The sequence below is a fragment of the Gobius niger genome (assembly GCF_951799975.1).
Source record: "Gobius niger genome assembly, chromosome: 6".
NCBI classification, from domain to species: Eukaryota; Metazoa; Chordata; class Actinopteri; order Gobiiformes; family Gobiidae; genus Gobius; species Gobius niger.
In genome coordinates, this window is record NC_136857.1 from 27,649,530 (window position 1) to 27,665,855 (window position 16,326).

The 16,326-nt window shown below is 42.9% G+C and overlaps 1 long non-coding RNA gene across 1 annotated transcript; it reads right to left on the reverse strand.

Annotated features, from left to right (window-relative positions):
- Nucleotides 1–9,420: 9,420 nt before the first annotated feature.
- Nucleotides 9,421–15,933, reverse strand: LOC306964617. Its single transcript, XR_013792984.1, has 3 exons — nucleotides 15,613–15,933; nucleotides 14,425–14,508; nucleotides 9,421–9,516 (listed from the first exon to the last, which is right to left on the reverse strand). It is a non-coding gene; the product is annotated as an uncharacterized lncRNA (long non-coding RNA).
- Nucleotides 15,934–16,326: the final 393 nt, after the last annotated feature.

Below are 16,326 nucleotides of genomic sequence, written 5' to 3' on the forward strand. Positions count from 1 at the left end.
CCTGGTCGTGGCACACTGGACCAGCTCTATACCCTCCGTCGGGTGCTCGAGGGTTCGTGGGAGTTCGCCCAACCAGTCCACATGTGTTTTGTGGACTTGGAGAAAGCGTTCGACCGCGTCCCTCGTGGTGCCCTGTGGGGGGTGCTCCGGGAGTATGGGGTCCGGGGCCCTCTGCTAAGGGCTGTCCGTTCCCTGTATGACCGCAGCAGGAGCTTGGTTCGCATTGCCGGCAGTAAGTCAGACCTGTTCCCGGTGCGTGTTGGTCTCCGCCAGGGCTGCCTTTTGTCACCGGTTCTGTTCATTACTTTTATGGACAGAATTTCTCGGCGCAGCCAGGGGCCGGAGGGTGTCCGGTTTGGGAGCCTCAGAGTCTCATCTCTGCTGTTTGCAGATGATGTTGTTCTGTTGGCTTCAACAGACCAGGACCTTCAGCACGCACTGGGGCGGTTTGCAGCCGAGTGTGTAGCGGCCGGGATGAGGATCAGCACCTCCAAATCCGAGGCCATGGTTCTCCACCGGAAAAAGGTGGTTTCCCCTCTCCAGGTCGGTGGGGAGTCCTTACCTCAAGTGGAGGAGTTCAAGTATCTCGGGGTCTTGTTCACGAGTGAGGGACGGATGGAGCGTGAGATCGACAGACGGATCGGTGCGGCGTCAGCAGTGATGCGGTCGCTGTATCGGTCTGTCGTGGTGAAGAGGGAGCTGAGTCGGAGGGCAAAGCTCTCGATTTACCGATCGATCTACGTTCCCACCCTCACCTATGGTCATGAGATTTGGGTAATGACCGAAAGGACAAGATCGCGAATACAAGCGGCCGAAATGAGTTTCCTTCGCAGGGTGGCTGGGCGCACCCTCCGAGATCGGGTGAGGAGCTCAGCTACCCGGGAGGAGCTCGGAGTAGAGTCGCTGCTCCTCCACGTCGAAAGGAGCCAGCTGAGGTGGCTAGGGCATCTGTTTCGGATGCCTCCTGGTCGCCTCCCGCGGGAGGTGTTCCAGGCATGTCCTAGTGGGACAAGGCCTCGTGGAAGACCCAGGACACGGTGGTGGGACTATGTCTCCGAGCTGGCCTGGTGTCGCCTCGGGGTCCCCCCAGAACAGCTGGAGGAAGTGTGTGTGGATCGGGAAGTTTGGGCATCTCTGCTGAGACTGCTGCCCCCGCGACCCGGCCCCGGATAAAGCGGAAGAAAATGGATGGATGGAGTTTTTTGACAAATGAACGCTTGCAATGCATGAAATGAAACAGACCCATTTTATTTTATTTTTTTTATTATTGTGCTGATGTGTCCGAGTCCGACCCGAGCCCGAAAATAAGTTCTAAATATTTGTCCGAGTCCGACCGAGCCTGTCGGACGGGTTGCAGCACTCTAGACTGTATCTATAGGGGGTGCTGTTGTCTGGGCGGGGTGACCTGAGATTCACCTCTATGTAGGTCTGTTCAGTGTTGAGAATAACAGCTTCAGATAGATGGTCCGAAAAAGGCAACAAATTCCTTTGCATAATAACCAAACACTGTTCCCTTTGTTCACATTCCTGTTCAATATCTTCAGCAGGCTAAGTTGCAGAGTAGGTGATTTGTTGTCCTCAGTTCGGTTGGCATGATCATGTGAAATGGCTCAGTTCGTTAGATTTTAGGGTGTCTCTGGTGTTTTGAAGGGGCTAGATGCAAGTTGGCCATGTTATACTCACTACTGCCACCTCAGGTCATACGTGTAACTGCACCTTCTATATTAAGCTTGTGCATGACGGCGCTCCGGACCTAAATTAACACCTTTTTGAGTGACAGTGCAGGATTTTAGAGGCAGTTGTGGTGAACAGGTCTGGGCTCATTCTACACATTAGGACATTGCTGGAACATGTAGGGGGAGGAAAATACATAATTTGTCCCTTTAAAGTATTCTGAAAAAAGTCTCTTGTGTCACGGATTGTGGTGGAGTGAAGAAAAGAAAAACCCAAAATGCAGGACTGGTGATGTTTAATGAAGGACAAAAACCAAACTAACAAAATCCAGAGACAACCAAAAACCGCGGCTGACGAAGACAATGACGCGACAAAGGACAAGGGAAACACAGGGGTATAAATACAAGAGGAAACGGGGCACAGGTGAAACACATCAGGGCGGGGCAGGCAAGTAAGTCAAAATCACAAGGACAGAATACATGTCAAAATAAAACACAGGACTAAACCAAACACAAGAAAACATGCAAAAACAGGAGAACAAAAGACGAATCATGACAGTACCCCCCCCCCACCAAGGGACGGATCCCAGACGTCCCAAGATGTGAACAGTCCAGGGAGTGTGGAGGGGGTCCGGAGGGGGTCCGGAGGAGGGAACAGAGTCCCAACAGGAGGGACACGGAGGACCGGGAGGAAAGGAAGCCAAAGGAGTGAGAGGGAGCTGGCAGATGAAAGTCCGGAGGGACACTAGAAGGTCCAGGATATTGCTCTGGTTGGAAGGCCTACTGAGGGCCATGGCGGTTGAGGCAGGTCTGTAGGACATCAGGCATGAAGCAGGGACAGGAACACAAAGAGCCCAGTCCGGACAGAGGTCTCGGTCTGACGGCGGCCCCAGGACAAAAGGAACCCACCCTGAAAGGAAACTGGTGTCGAGCAGTGGTTCCGGGACAGAAGGGGCCCACCGAGAACGGAGGTCGGTGTCCGGCAGTGGCTCAGGAAGAGCTCAGGTGAGTAGGGATGAGAAGACCCCAGATGAGGCGCAGGCACTTGAGACGGCTGAGACAACCCTGGTAGACAACGAGGGACAGGAATTTGAAGGGCCCACCCCGGACGAAGATAAATATCCGGCAGTGGCCCTTGGACAAAAAGAGCCCACCCCGGATGGAAGTTGCGGCCGGCGGTGGCTCTGGACAGGAGAAGGGGATGGCCACCCTGGACGGAGGTACGTGTAGTAGTAAAGCAAAATCACAAGGACAGAATACATGTCAAAATAAAACACAGGACTACACCAAACACAAGCAAAAATACAAAAACAGGAGAACAAAAGACGAATCATGACATCTTGAGGTTTCCTGGTGGTAAAAACAGTTAAAATAAAACACTACATTTAAATATTGGTTATAATTCATCATATACGAGCGATCGCGATGTCGTCACATCCGTTGGCCATGGTAGGCATTTTACATTTTCATATTTGATGGTTGGTTTGGTTATGATCAGCAAAAACAATGTCCATAAACAGGGCATTGCTTCTCCTGTGCTGAAACAGATCTATCATTTTATAAAACCGCGTTAGAGGCCTGTATGCATCAGCTGTTGCCTACCATTCACCAAAACATCCGGCGAAAATTGCGGAAGTACATACAGCAATACAACAACAACAACGATCGCTCGTATTATAAAACCAGCGCCACTGATGTATTTCATGTGTGGCACAGATTATCCGCCCACTTCCACTTTATTGGGGGAAAGGCTGATTTGTGGGCAGCACGGGTGGGCTCTTCCATTTGAGATCCACATCAGTGATTCCCATTCGCTCAAATTCTGCCCCAACCTGAAGAAAACAAATCAAGTTTTACTCAAGCATGCAGTTTTGTCATTTGTCTGATTCAAAATGGGAAAAGATATTTGGATGATTTACCTGCTGTACTATTTGGGTGTGAATTGCAGGGTCTGAAAGGTCAACAGCGGACTGGAGCTTCATTACGATCCTGCTTTTTCTTCTCGCCGGAACTGCACAGAAAACGAGACGAGCAGTTGGCCTGTGGTTTGTGCGGAAGAATTTGGACCAGGTTCACTCACCGCCTTGGCAGATGAATTTCCGCTTTCGAAAACAGAGCCGATCGGCCCAGGTGTAATCGCGCTTCTCCATAACACAGTGTGGCATTATTTGCTTGTTGTTGGGGTCTCCAGGTTTCCAGTTTGTGAAAGTGCTTTGACTCCCGTCGGACCACCTCCAGGGCTCTCTGTACAGGCCGATCCACAGATTTGCATTTGGAAGGAGAGAGGCCACTGCAGTGTTCTCAGAGTCGTCTTCGATCATGGCCAGGTCGGTGTAGTGCTTTCTGCAGTGGCTCCGAGCTTCCTCCCAGGTCTTTGGAGTGGAGATGGGGGTGTAGGTCTTCTTACCTGATTCTGTGTAAAATGTACAATTCATAATATACCAGTGGTGTAGTCTACGTGACACGCAGGTATACGCCGTATAACCACTAGAAGGCCTTCAGAAGTACAGTATAACCACTATAAAGTGGTTAAAGATATGTATCACTCATTTGTGCAGTGTTATTTTTATTTTTGCATTTTCTGTCCTTTTAGAGACCAGCACAAACTCCACCACAGGCTATTTCCTCCACCGTAAAAAGGAGAGACGACAGGCTCATCCCTCTCTCTTTGTCTGTCTCTGTCTCTACCGACAGTTCCCTCTCCGCTCCGGTGTACATGTGCACAAAGTGGTTGAGTGGTGGAGGGGTTGGTGAAAGCAGACTGGGCTTTATTCATTGAAGTTTTCATTTTGGCTTCAGTCCTACAGCCTTATAGCCGAGCCTAGATTTCAATAACCTTTATATTCACAGTATGGTTGATAATCTATTTAATTGTTTGTGATACATGTAATATTATTAATAGTATGTGACGGGCAAATTTTTTCAGCGCATATATTTGGCTATCCCTCGCGCCTGCTAAAAAATACAGTATACCCACTAGAAAATTGAAGACTACACCACTGAAATATAGCATACCTCATTTCAATTCATAACAACATTCAGTATTACGATTCATCTCATGAATGTCATAGTTAACTCGTGATGAATCGCAAATTAATCGCACATGTTAATCTATTCTAAATGTCCCTTGAATTATCATTTTAATTCTCTAATACTCTTGTCTCCTTGGCTCAAAACTGACTTTCAGGATTGTAAACAACTGCACACACATACCCCCCTCCCTAACCACGCCCGCCTGATTCTACTTTCGCATACCTTCTTTTGTAAGGCGCATTGAGATGCCTTGTGTACGAAATGCTCGGTATAAATAAATTTGCCTTGTCTTTCTAGAGTGGCAAGCGCCATAACACTGGAAAGTTTTCTGCTCATTCTGATATAAAGAGCGAGGGGAAGGAGCAGCCATGTCATTACCCTCCTCTGCAGCTTGACCCGACCCAGGGCGCTGTATCTGTCACATGCAGTCATGTCCATAAATATTGTGACGTTGACTCAGCAGGATGAATTCTGAAGTGTTTCGGTCAATATTATGAACTCATATTCAGCCAAATGCTTGGAAGCCACTTCACAGTGCAGATGGACAATGACCTAAAGCTACTGCAGAAGCCACCAAAGAGCTTTTCAAGGCAAAGGAGTTAATGTTATTCAGTGGCCAAGTCAGTCACCTGACATCAATCCAGGTGAACAGCATTTCACTTGCTGAAGACCAAACTGAAGGGAAAATGCCCCAGGAACAAGCAGGAACTGAAGACATTTACAGTCGAGGCCTGGCAGAGCATCACCAGGGATGAAACCAAGAGACTTCAGGCTGTCATTGACCACAAAGGATTTGTAACCAAATATTTAAAAGGAAAAAGTTTGATTTATAATTGTTACTTTGTCCCATTACTTTTGGTCCCTTGAAAAGTGGGAGGCTCACATAAAAACGATTGTAATTCCTACACCGTTCATCTGATTTGGGCGTAAATAGCCTCAAATTAAAGCTGTCTGCAGTTCAAGCACATCTTGGTTGTTTCATTTCAAATCTGTTTTTGTTTCATTGGCTCAAATTGAGTCGATGTCCCAATATTTATAGACCTGACTGTACATTTCATTTACGATGATGTGCAGCAGCACATGCAAAGATTGTACTGTCCTGCGTATAAACCCAGTGGATTGATCTAAAATGTAAAAAAAATCCTAAAAGCTATAGATGTGCTGACTACATTTATGGATGAGTTTTTTTTCTCTCTCAGGCGAGTGTAGCATAGAGCAGTGCATGTGGAGCTTGATAAACATGCAAACTAAAAAAAAGGAAAAAAAGAAACGGCCTCCTGGATAACTTCCAACTTCCTCAACTACATAGTAGGCTTCAGATGATGACTCAAGAACCTTCATCTAGGAAGTCTTATGAAAGTAAGCACTCTAGTCTATTCATAGTAGTAACTCAAGTTATAAAAGTTATGCACTCACCTGTAAAACAAACAAATTGATGCTCATTCGAACACAAGATGTCAAACCAAAGTCCGTCTAACATTGCTACGCACTGATGTTTCCCACCACGGTAGTCTGGTTCACCACTTGCCCACTTCTGGTACCCTCCAGGGCTGGTGGTCCCAGTGGCAGACCATCTCCAGGAGTTTGAGTCATTACCCTTCACTCCTCTCCATGAAGCAAGGTCATCAAACAATCCGATCCAGGCATTCCCGAGGTATTCACCAGGTCTCTCCACCCGATGGATGTCTTCCATGCTCTTAAAGGTGGCCAGGTCCGTGTAATGCCGTCTACAGTACTGTTGAGCATCACTCCAGTTTAATTCACTGTTGATAAAATGGTAATCTTTGATGGTAGTGTGGAAGCATGAGACCACTCCAATACCTTAGGTAAGAAAAAACAACAACATATAAATGAATACATGAAATGTAAAACTTTGCAATTATTTCTCAATTTAAAACACTTTTTAAGAACTGTTAAAATTCTTACCATAGAGCAGGAACGCCAAAATCCGGAAATCCATCCACGTTTATTTAACTCGAATGTTTGTAAAAAGATTGACAATGTTAGACGCTGTGTTGATCTCACTATCTGCAAGCGTAATGGTTGGGATGCCTCACTATTTGCCAAGGTTGAACGATCCCCCTAGACACATTTAAATAGTACATCCCGTCCAAATACTAATCCATATCAGTAGTTTGAATGCCAGCCTTTCTTGCAAATGTGAGTGCAAGATGCCATTTGAGAATCTCCTTCTTAAAGTGGAGAAAGCAAATTAGATGCGTGTGCACTTAAGAAGTACGTACATTCAGCATGATCCTCAAACAAACATCTGTGGAGGGTGATCAGTATCACAAAGAACTTATTATGGTTGATAGACACTACATCTCTGGACAGTCTTTTCCACCATCATGTACAAGCGAAACATAATAGTAGATAAGGCATTCACTTCCACACCTACTGGGTGATGGGTCAATGTGAGGACTTGTGTGTGCGCATGCAAGGGGCAAGTAATGACCTACATTTTGTTTTACTGTCTACTACTGGATCCAATACCCGTCTGGTATGGCGTCCTGAGCCATCCGATGAACAGTCCCTGGAACACTCACTGGCACTGTTCTGTCAAAGCCATAAAGGCCATATACCTGACTTTTTTCTCTTTGTGGGGTCACATTCCTTTTGCCCCATAAAATGTGTTGTAAAAGTAGTAAAATCTGACGATAGGTAAAATATGTGGAACTGTGTGGAAGATCATGAACTATGACAGGTTTTATGAGCTGTATTTTGTGCTATATTGTTACCATCCTGGGACCTTGGAAACGAAATACTATGAATATGTTTAAATACAATAAACATAATTTTATGAATCTGTCTCTTTATGTAATGGGGCATTTTTGTGCGTATTCTCCAGAGTTGCTTCATTCAAAAAAAGAACATACACAAAACAAAAATATAAATGTAACACCTCTGTTTTTGTTCCAGTTTTTTTCCCCAAAGACAAAACTTTTTTTTAAATACACCATTGGCCCATTTTTCTAAATTATTGTTGTCTGAGTCAATCACTCCTTTGTGCCACACTCCATCACATTCATTAACATGAATTACTGAATGTGACTGTGTTAAAGGGACTATACAGAGTTTAAAAATGTTAAAATAATGTGTTTTCCTCCCCCTACATGTTCCAGCCATGACCTATTGTGTAGAATGAGGCCAGACCTGTTCACCACAACTGCCTCTAAAATCCTGCACTGTCACTCAAAAAGATGTTGTGCTGTCATGCACGAGCGACATATAGAAGGTGCAGCTACGCGTAAGACCTGAGATGGCAGTAGTGAGTATAAAATGGTAAACTTACATCTAGCCCCTTTAAGTCACACTGTGGGTGTTTTTGGGTTTATTTTTGCAATGGCCTTTTTTGAAATGTGTTGATGTCTTTGTATTAATGTTTGCCACCGACTCTCCTCCAAATCAAATATCCCCTAAAACAATACAAAAACGAAAACATGAAAATGAAATTAAAAGATTTTGACAGATTTGTGAACAATACTGATTCGTTTAGCACATGGAAGCAAAAACAAAAGTGTATAAAGGCAGAAGCATAGAGCTTTTTTTAGCGCCATATGCAACATAATGGATAGGTTTTTATCTAGTTTGCTGTAAACATTACTCTATATTTCAACAGACCATGTATTTCAGTCATTTGACTTTTTCATGTTATGAGCACCTCGTTGGGGACTCATCCATCCATCCATCCATCCATCCATCCATTTTCTTCCACTTGTCCGTTGCCGGGTCGTGGGGGCAGCCGTTGGAGACGCCCAAATCACATTGCACCAGCCCGTTATGGCTCCTCCTGCAGGTGGTGGGTCCACAGAAAGAAGGACTCACGATTCTCAGGCCTGTTGGTCTCTCATAAGGAGCGTCTGGACCGCTCTTTGTCTGACCTGTCACCTAGGACCTGTTTGCCATGGGAGACCCTACCAGGGGTACGAAGACTCCAACAACAGGATCATTCGGGTGCTCAAACCCCTCCACCACGTTTAGGTGGCGGTTCCAGGAGGGAACTTTCCTCCATTTAAAAGATTATTTGATTTTGAATTCTTAAAGCTGGGGTACTTGAATCTTGTGTTACCAGGCAGAATTCAAATTGTAACTCCCGCCCCCCTACTCTGCGCAACTGCGCACCTCCCTGATAGTCCCTCCCAGTCTCCACCTCTTTAGTAGTGCACGATATCACGCACGAGAGCTGTACGTGCACACGCATACGTTGTTGACAGTCCGAAGTTGCATCTAAGGATCCCCACGTTCATATTTTGTTGCTGTAAATACATGTCGTCGTCACAGGTACGTGTTTTATTTACTCTAATTATGAAATACTCATTTATGTTGGTAAGCTGTAATATCGCCATATATTATACAAAGATTTAACAAAAATCTAAATGCAAAAAAAAAAAAGCAGAGAAGATCGTATGTGAAAACTTACAGATGTGCGCTAACTTTGCTAAGCTAATATTTTTCCAACTGAATCAAGCTCGTCTGTAACAATACGAGAATTGTGGAGTTTCTAAAACGATTGTCGTTGGTCTGTCATGAATAGGTTGACGAGATTTTCACTGATCAACCCTCTACAAGTAGAGGTCAGGGCAGAGGTGGCCGTGGACGAGGGGCTGGCCGAGGCGGAGGACGAACTGGCCGAGGCGCTGGACGAGGGGCTGGCCGAGGGCTTGGCCGAGGTGCTGGTCGAGGGGCTAGAGGCCGGGGAGCAGCCACAGGTGTAGCCAGAGGACGAGACCAGGGACGCGGAGAAGATCGTGGGGGAGAGGATGGAGAGGAAGATCAACTGGGAGACGCTGACATGCAGCGAGTTGAACAACTACAGAACCGGAGGAGAGAAGTTGAAGAGGTAGCGTCCACATTTTTATCATCTGAATTGGTCATGTAATCGTAATATTTTTTGTAAGACGACAAAAGTAACGACCCAATTACCATTGCAGCATAAGCAGAGAAATTACTTGAGTAACATATAATGGGTCAATTTTATACAGCGTGTATAACAAAAAGCTGAATGTACAGTATCTTTTTACTACTGTAATCTGCCAAACCTAAAATAAGTAGTCTTTATATTTACAATCAATACTAGATTAGAGAAAACATTTATGTAATGACATGTAAAGTTTAAACTGTAATTCAATTATGCTTTTATGAAGATTTTACAAAATAATTGTCATGTTTGCAGGCCAGAATTCAATCCCTCAATTTGGAGCAATGTCAGGATCTTCTCATGAGGTGTCTGCGCAGAGAGCCTGGACTCCTGTTTGACATTCTGGCTGAGGATAATCTAGCAGCTGTTCCCCATGCACCTCAACTGCCTCACTGGTGTGTCTGTGGAAGATGCAGGGAGATGCCAACAGACATTGAAAATAAGTGCTGCAATCAAGAGCCCCAGCACTGTATCTCACAGCAACCACACATGGAAGCCTACATCATTGAAGAAGGCGGCCTTCGGTTAGCTCGGAGGCTTTGGAATGACATCAGAGCACGTGTAGACCCTCCCGATCCAGGAGAGGATAACAGTACAGATTTGCAGCCTATCGACAGTATTGTGCTTGGCAATTTGGAGCACTTGGGCAATTGAACCGACGCGTTATACCCAGCTGTGTTGTGTGGCGCATTAGAGATAAATTTCCTGACCCACACCATCAGTATGTGGGTTTCATACCACGTAGACTGTGATTGTTTTAAAATGTCATGATTCACTTTTGCCATAATTCCTAATTTGATTATTTAGCTCAATTGTTCAAACATTTTAAATAAAAAAATACAACCACGAATGTTTACAGTACTTTATTAGAGTTAAAATATGCATATATTTTAAACACAGGTGCTATTCTTGAAGAAATCCGCCACTTCACTTTTGCATTGCTTGCCCTAAAGAGAAAAGAAAAAGTATTAGCAAACCAGCCGAAGTAGGCAATTCATTACCGTTACATTTACTACATTTTGAAGTGCCTGTACTTTTGGGAGTAGTTTTATCACAGTACATTTTCACTTGTGCAGTATGTTGGGGGTAATGCATTATGAAAGTAACGAGTTACAAAAATATATTCCTATGGTACTGAAAAAGTAATATAACATTACTTTCACCAAAAAATTGAATGTATTACATTTGTAAAGGTGTATTCACTAATGTAGAATATATAACACTGCACTTGTGTGTGTACTATTATTTTGAAGTAACGTTACCCTTACTGAAGTGTGTAGAGTACCCAACATACTTAAAGAAGTATTGACTACAACTCCAAACAAGCTACTCCAACTGACATTTTTTTAATTTACTCCCAAATAAAGACTTGAAAGCAACATCACTCCGGTTATTTCTAATATATCCTCATTCAACATAAGCATACCAAGGCCACGGCTGAGTTGAGTTTGTAACAACTCCTCGTTGGTTGGACGTGGAACTCCGGGGAGAAGTCCTAACCGCCGTGGGTCATCTGGTCTCAGTCTCCTCTTTGCTGGCATGCCTTTCCCTGAAGCAACCCGACACAACAGGATGGCCCTCTGTAGATCTGGGATGTACCCATAATCCTTTTCCACTTTCACAGGGTACATACTCCACCGTCGTGACTTCTTGTTAAAAAGAAACTTGTACCTATTTTGATGACAAAGTTACATACAACTTTATTAGTGAAGATTAATGGGTAGACATTTTAAAGTAAACAAAGTAAAGTTAAACTTACTCCAATGAGCCGTCAGCATTTCTTTTGAGTGGTCTGTGAACATGATGATTATAATCCAAACCAGCCAGGTGTGTCCGTGCTCTGTAGACTGCCCAAACAAAGTAGAATCTTTTTCCAGCATACATAAGAATGTGATTGTGAAAAGATTCCAGCTCAGCAGTGGATCTAGAAACAAAAACACAGCATTATTTTTATGTTCACACTTCAGTGTCTGCAATATAATGTAAATATATATATATATATATAGATATATTATTATTATCATTGTGATAGAGAACAGAGCACAAAACCACGATACGCTGACATGGAAACACATACCTAAAACAGAGGAACTTCTCAACCTCTTTCAGCCACCTCACTTTCAGAACGATTTCAATCAGTGCTTCATGTGCCACTGATCCTTTGCTAATCCAAACTTTGTCTCGTTCTTCTAACAACGGACCATGATGACATGCTCCAAGAACCCAGTCATGTTCTCCAGTGACATGGTGAAGAACACCTGTCCACATTTCCTACAGAAACAGAACCATGTAATATAGTAAAAGTAATACAACATAGCAGTACGTACAAATTTTCAATAATAATCATAATAATCATAATAATAACAATAATAAAACAGCAGACTTACAAAGAACTCATCATATGTTGCAGCAGTCTTCGCGCAAAACCAGAAGCGGTTACATATGTCCTTTGACCATGCAAAAAGAATAGCGCATCCTTTTCTTTGCGCTGCCTATGCACAGATAATACAAATTATGGACCATTTGCAATGACAAACATTTCACTTATAAATAAATACAGTAACAGTAGCACAGTAATCTTTATTACCTGGTGGATCTTCTTTCCCAAGTTTTTTGATCCATGCCACATGTCGAGCGTATGACGAACTCCAGACTCTTTGTACTTTCCTTTTTCTGCACAAAACAACAACAAAAACTATATACACTGACTGAAAAGAATGGACAACTAACTAAAGAGCATGCCCCTAAAGTGGAATATACTAAAAGATTTTTGAAATAATGTATACTTACTAAATAATACTGAAATCTGTGGATGTGCATCAGTACACACTTCTTTCAGATTCTTTAAATCTTTGAGCAGGGAATCAAGTGAGACAATGAAGGCCTCTTTCTCCATTATAACACTGTTGCGTCCTCTTTTTCTTTTCTCCTCTGTGTGCATGTAGATTATTTCTTTGCTGTCATTCTCCATGACCGTGTATGTGCAGTATGCAGCAGAAAAGCCAGGGCTGTCCATCCGGCCATCTCCTTTTAGAAACACAAAGACAAAGTTGAAATGTAAGCAGTTATAATGTATTATTTCAAATAAAGTAAAAATTTAAATCAGAGGTCAAACTTACCAAGCACAACTAAATCTGGTTTGTTTTGTAGACGGGATATAATAACCTTCCGCTTCTCCTCCCAGAAGTCCTCTATGGTGTCCACACAGTATGTGTCTTGGATTTTGAAGAATGTGTTCTTCCCCACCATACCAATGTTCATAAACTTGAACAACAAAGCCACCTTCCCATAGTTATTTCCAGATAAAAGTATGTTTGTGGCCAACATAAAATCGCCTATTTGCAAGCCATACTTTAAAGTTGGCTGAGAGCGCCAGCGCCAAACAACATGGCCAAAGGGACAAATCTGTAATAAAAATAAAAAAAACATTTGAATATCATTTTAACTTTATTCCAAATGAGATCTGTAATGGAAAATATTTTGGATGTCTGAAAGTTTTGTTTCATTATATGTGTATAATTTTCATTATTCATTCCCAAAGACCATCTTCCTGTAATCAGTCTTCGAAAGCAATACAGATGCACCTTCATGTAAAAACCCTTTGTAGTGTTGAGAGGGTCTACCTGACATCCTGACGATGTCTCCAACATCAGAGAGACATGTAATGTCTCTGTCTCCAACATCCTTTGTAATAGTAATAGCCCTGCATTGATCAAGGTCACCCCATGCAAAGCCATTGGAATGTGTGACAAGCTGCCAGACTAATGTTCATTAGCACCTGAGTGGCTGGAAGAAGCTTTTGTTCTCCAGACTAAAACCACACACACACACACACCTTTCCTATGTAGATTCCACACCATGTAAAATGTGTAGCAGATCTTTGAGTGATTTGTAAATGACCAAAACGAAATAGAAATGATTGATTTAAACTAGGATTTTCTGTGATTCTGGATGTTTGCAAGAAATAAAACTTTCACCCCTCAGTGGTGTACACCAAAAGGAGCATTTTTTCCATAACAGACCTTCTATAATTTAAATGCATTGACAATATCATAATGTACTCACCCACTCAATAATTGCAGCAGTGGCTCTGGATTTTACAGTCGCCTGAAATGGTCCAGGTGACTGGCACTCAGAGCTGTATTTATCCCTAGACTTGCACTTCGAGATAGGCAGGACCAGGCTTTCAGCCAGCTCTTTCAGACAATGATGGTATGCAATGGAAGCAGGTTCTCCTATTAACTCAAGTCCACGTTGATCTGGAAGCTTTCCTGATCTCTCCTCCTCCTCCTCCTCCTCGAGATCGATCCCCGATGCGTCATGGACAGTGTCCTCCATGGCAATTTCTTCATATTGCCTCATGTCGATTTTGTTGGCCAAGGCACCACCACTTCTGTGATAATGAATAAGAAAAATAAAAAAAAATTAATGTTATGTTTTATTGGTTTTGATTTACCTTTAGTAAGCACTGTTTACATACCGAACACAAATTGGTGGCACATAGTCACCATCACTGTCACTATCACCATCACTCTCTTGAACCTCAAAGGGCATGGGATCATCTAACCAGTCAATGCTAAAATAAAAGGAATACAACATTAAAATGAATAAACGAATGACCAAATTGCATATAGTTTTCTTCAAAATACTTACGTCGCGTTCCTGATGTCATTAAACGCCTCATAATCAATTGCACTAGCATTTAAGTCCAGCGATGTCATACTACATACAAAGAGTGTCAGACATGTGCCAGTGATAACAGACATTACATGTGTTCAAAAAGAGTAAAAAGCCTTATACCTTGCATCCAGCTGCTGTATGGATGCCTCGTCAACTGGACTCCTTTCAAGGTCTCCAACACCAGCCATAGCAAAGTCATCCGCACTGAAAAAATTAAGCATGCTTTAAAACACAGAGAATAACGAACATTGTGGAAGATGTGCCCTATTTGACTCACTGTTCTGATTGTGATCCAGATGAAATACTGGATGCTGATGGAAGTGGCAAATCAGCAGTCATGCCATGCTTCATAGGTGTGGATGTCACTTTCATATTCTCATAGCTGCAACAACAACAAAAAACAATGCTGCTTAGATAAGTAAGAATTCACAAACATCTCATAAGCATGACAATGGGCTTTAACCTGTTAAACCCCACCTGGACCGAGCACATTTTCTCCAGTTTTGCATTACGCAAATCTCAAAGCGAAAATTTGATGAAAAAACACGACAGAAAAGTAATGAAAGAAGTGATGCAAAAGCCACACAAAAAGTGACAAACATAACGTGACAGAAGAGGCACAACAGAAGGAACAAAAGCGTGCCCGAAAAGCAACAACAACACAACAAAGGAGAGAAACGACAGTCGAGAGCAACAAAAACATGACGAAAACACGTAACAAACAAACGAAAATACGACAAAAAATATGCGCTTGGTTTAGGTGGGGGGTAAGAGGTTTTAATCCTTGGACATGAACCCGTTTTCAGCCTATAATGGCGAAGTTCTCAGACGGTGACTAGCTAGCTTCTTTATCAACCATTAGCATGTCCATTGTAATACCTACTATTCCAAACAGAACATTTAATTTCATAATCTTTATAACTTATTAAACACCATTACGGGTCAAAACCTCAGAACAAATAACGCTGCAAACGTCGAGGTGAAACTGACAGAGGAACATACTTCACCTAGGTTTTTATAGCTACGAACAAAGCTTGTCAACAGTTACGCTAGCGACTCGCACATACACCATTTGGTTGATAAATATTTCATTTCACTTTTACATCCCATAAATATAGCATATTATACAAGTTGCGTGCAGTTTATGTGTATTGGATGACATTACTGGCACTGCTGTAGCGTGACTTTCGTCCTACACCTATGTCTCCGCTTTCAATACCTGGAACAGCAATCGTGTGACTATCGGTGACACGCGTCTCAACGCTAAAGCAGACACACAAAATATAGGAAAATGGAACATTAGATTACCTGTCTAGAAGGAAAACAGCCACTTGCGCATCCAAAGTTAGTCCCAGACTCGCCCGCAACGCCCTCCATCTGGAATACGCCGGACCGATGTTTATTCGAGTTTTGGCTCTTCTTTGGTTTTTTAGACGTACAGCGTCTTTCTTTTCTTCTTCTGATTTCCTCTTTTTGGGTTTTTTAGCAGTATATGCAGTAGCAGCGAGCGCAGGTATAGCGATCTTCCCAGGTGGATGTTCGGCAGCCATGATGCTTTACTAACAAGTTCGCACCGTGCACGCGCTTCACTATGTATCGCGTCAGCCAATGAGGAGGCTCCTTCGTGGGCTCTGCTCACCCCTCCTTTCTCTAAAGCCGGAGCTGGTGGGGTGGACCGCCAGGAAGAGAAATGATTTTGTCTTCCTGGGTTTTATCAACTAAAATACTTAATTATAAGGCACAGAAAGCACGCAGACGTACGATTTTTTCTGAAATGACTACTTTTACGATATACTGCATGAGGCTAATAGGATTTTTTTTTTTTATTAAAGAAAATAACTTAGGTACCCCAGCTTTAATCGCTGTGAAATGCATGGATATATCAACAGATGTTATGTAGGAGCAGGAAAAAGGATGAGGACAGGCAGTGAAAATAGCATACACACTAAAAAGGTAGGGTAGATGTTTTTTATTTATTCAACCCAAATTATTTATGAAGTACATATATAAAGTTTTAAGACA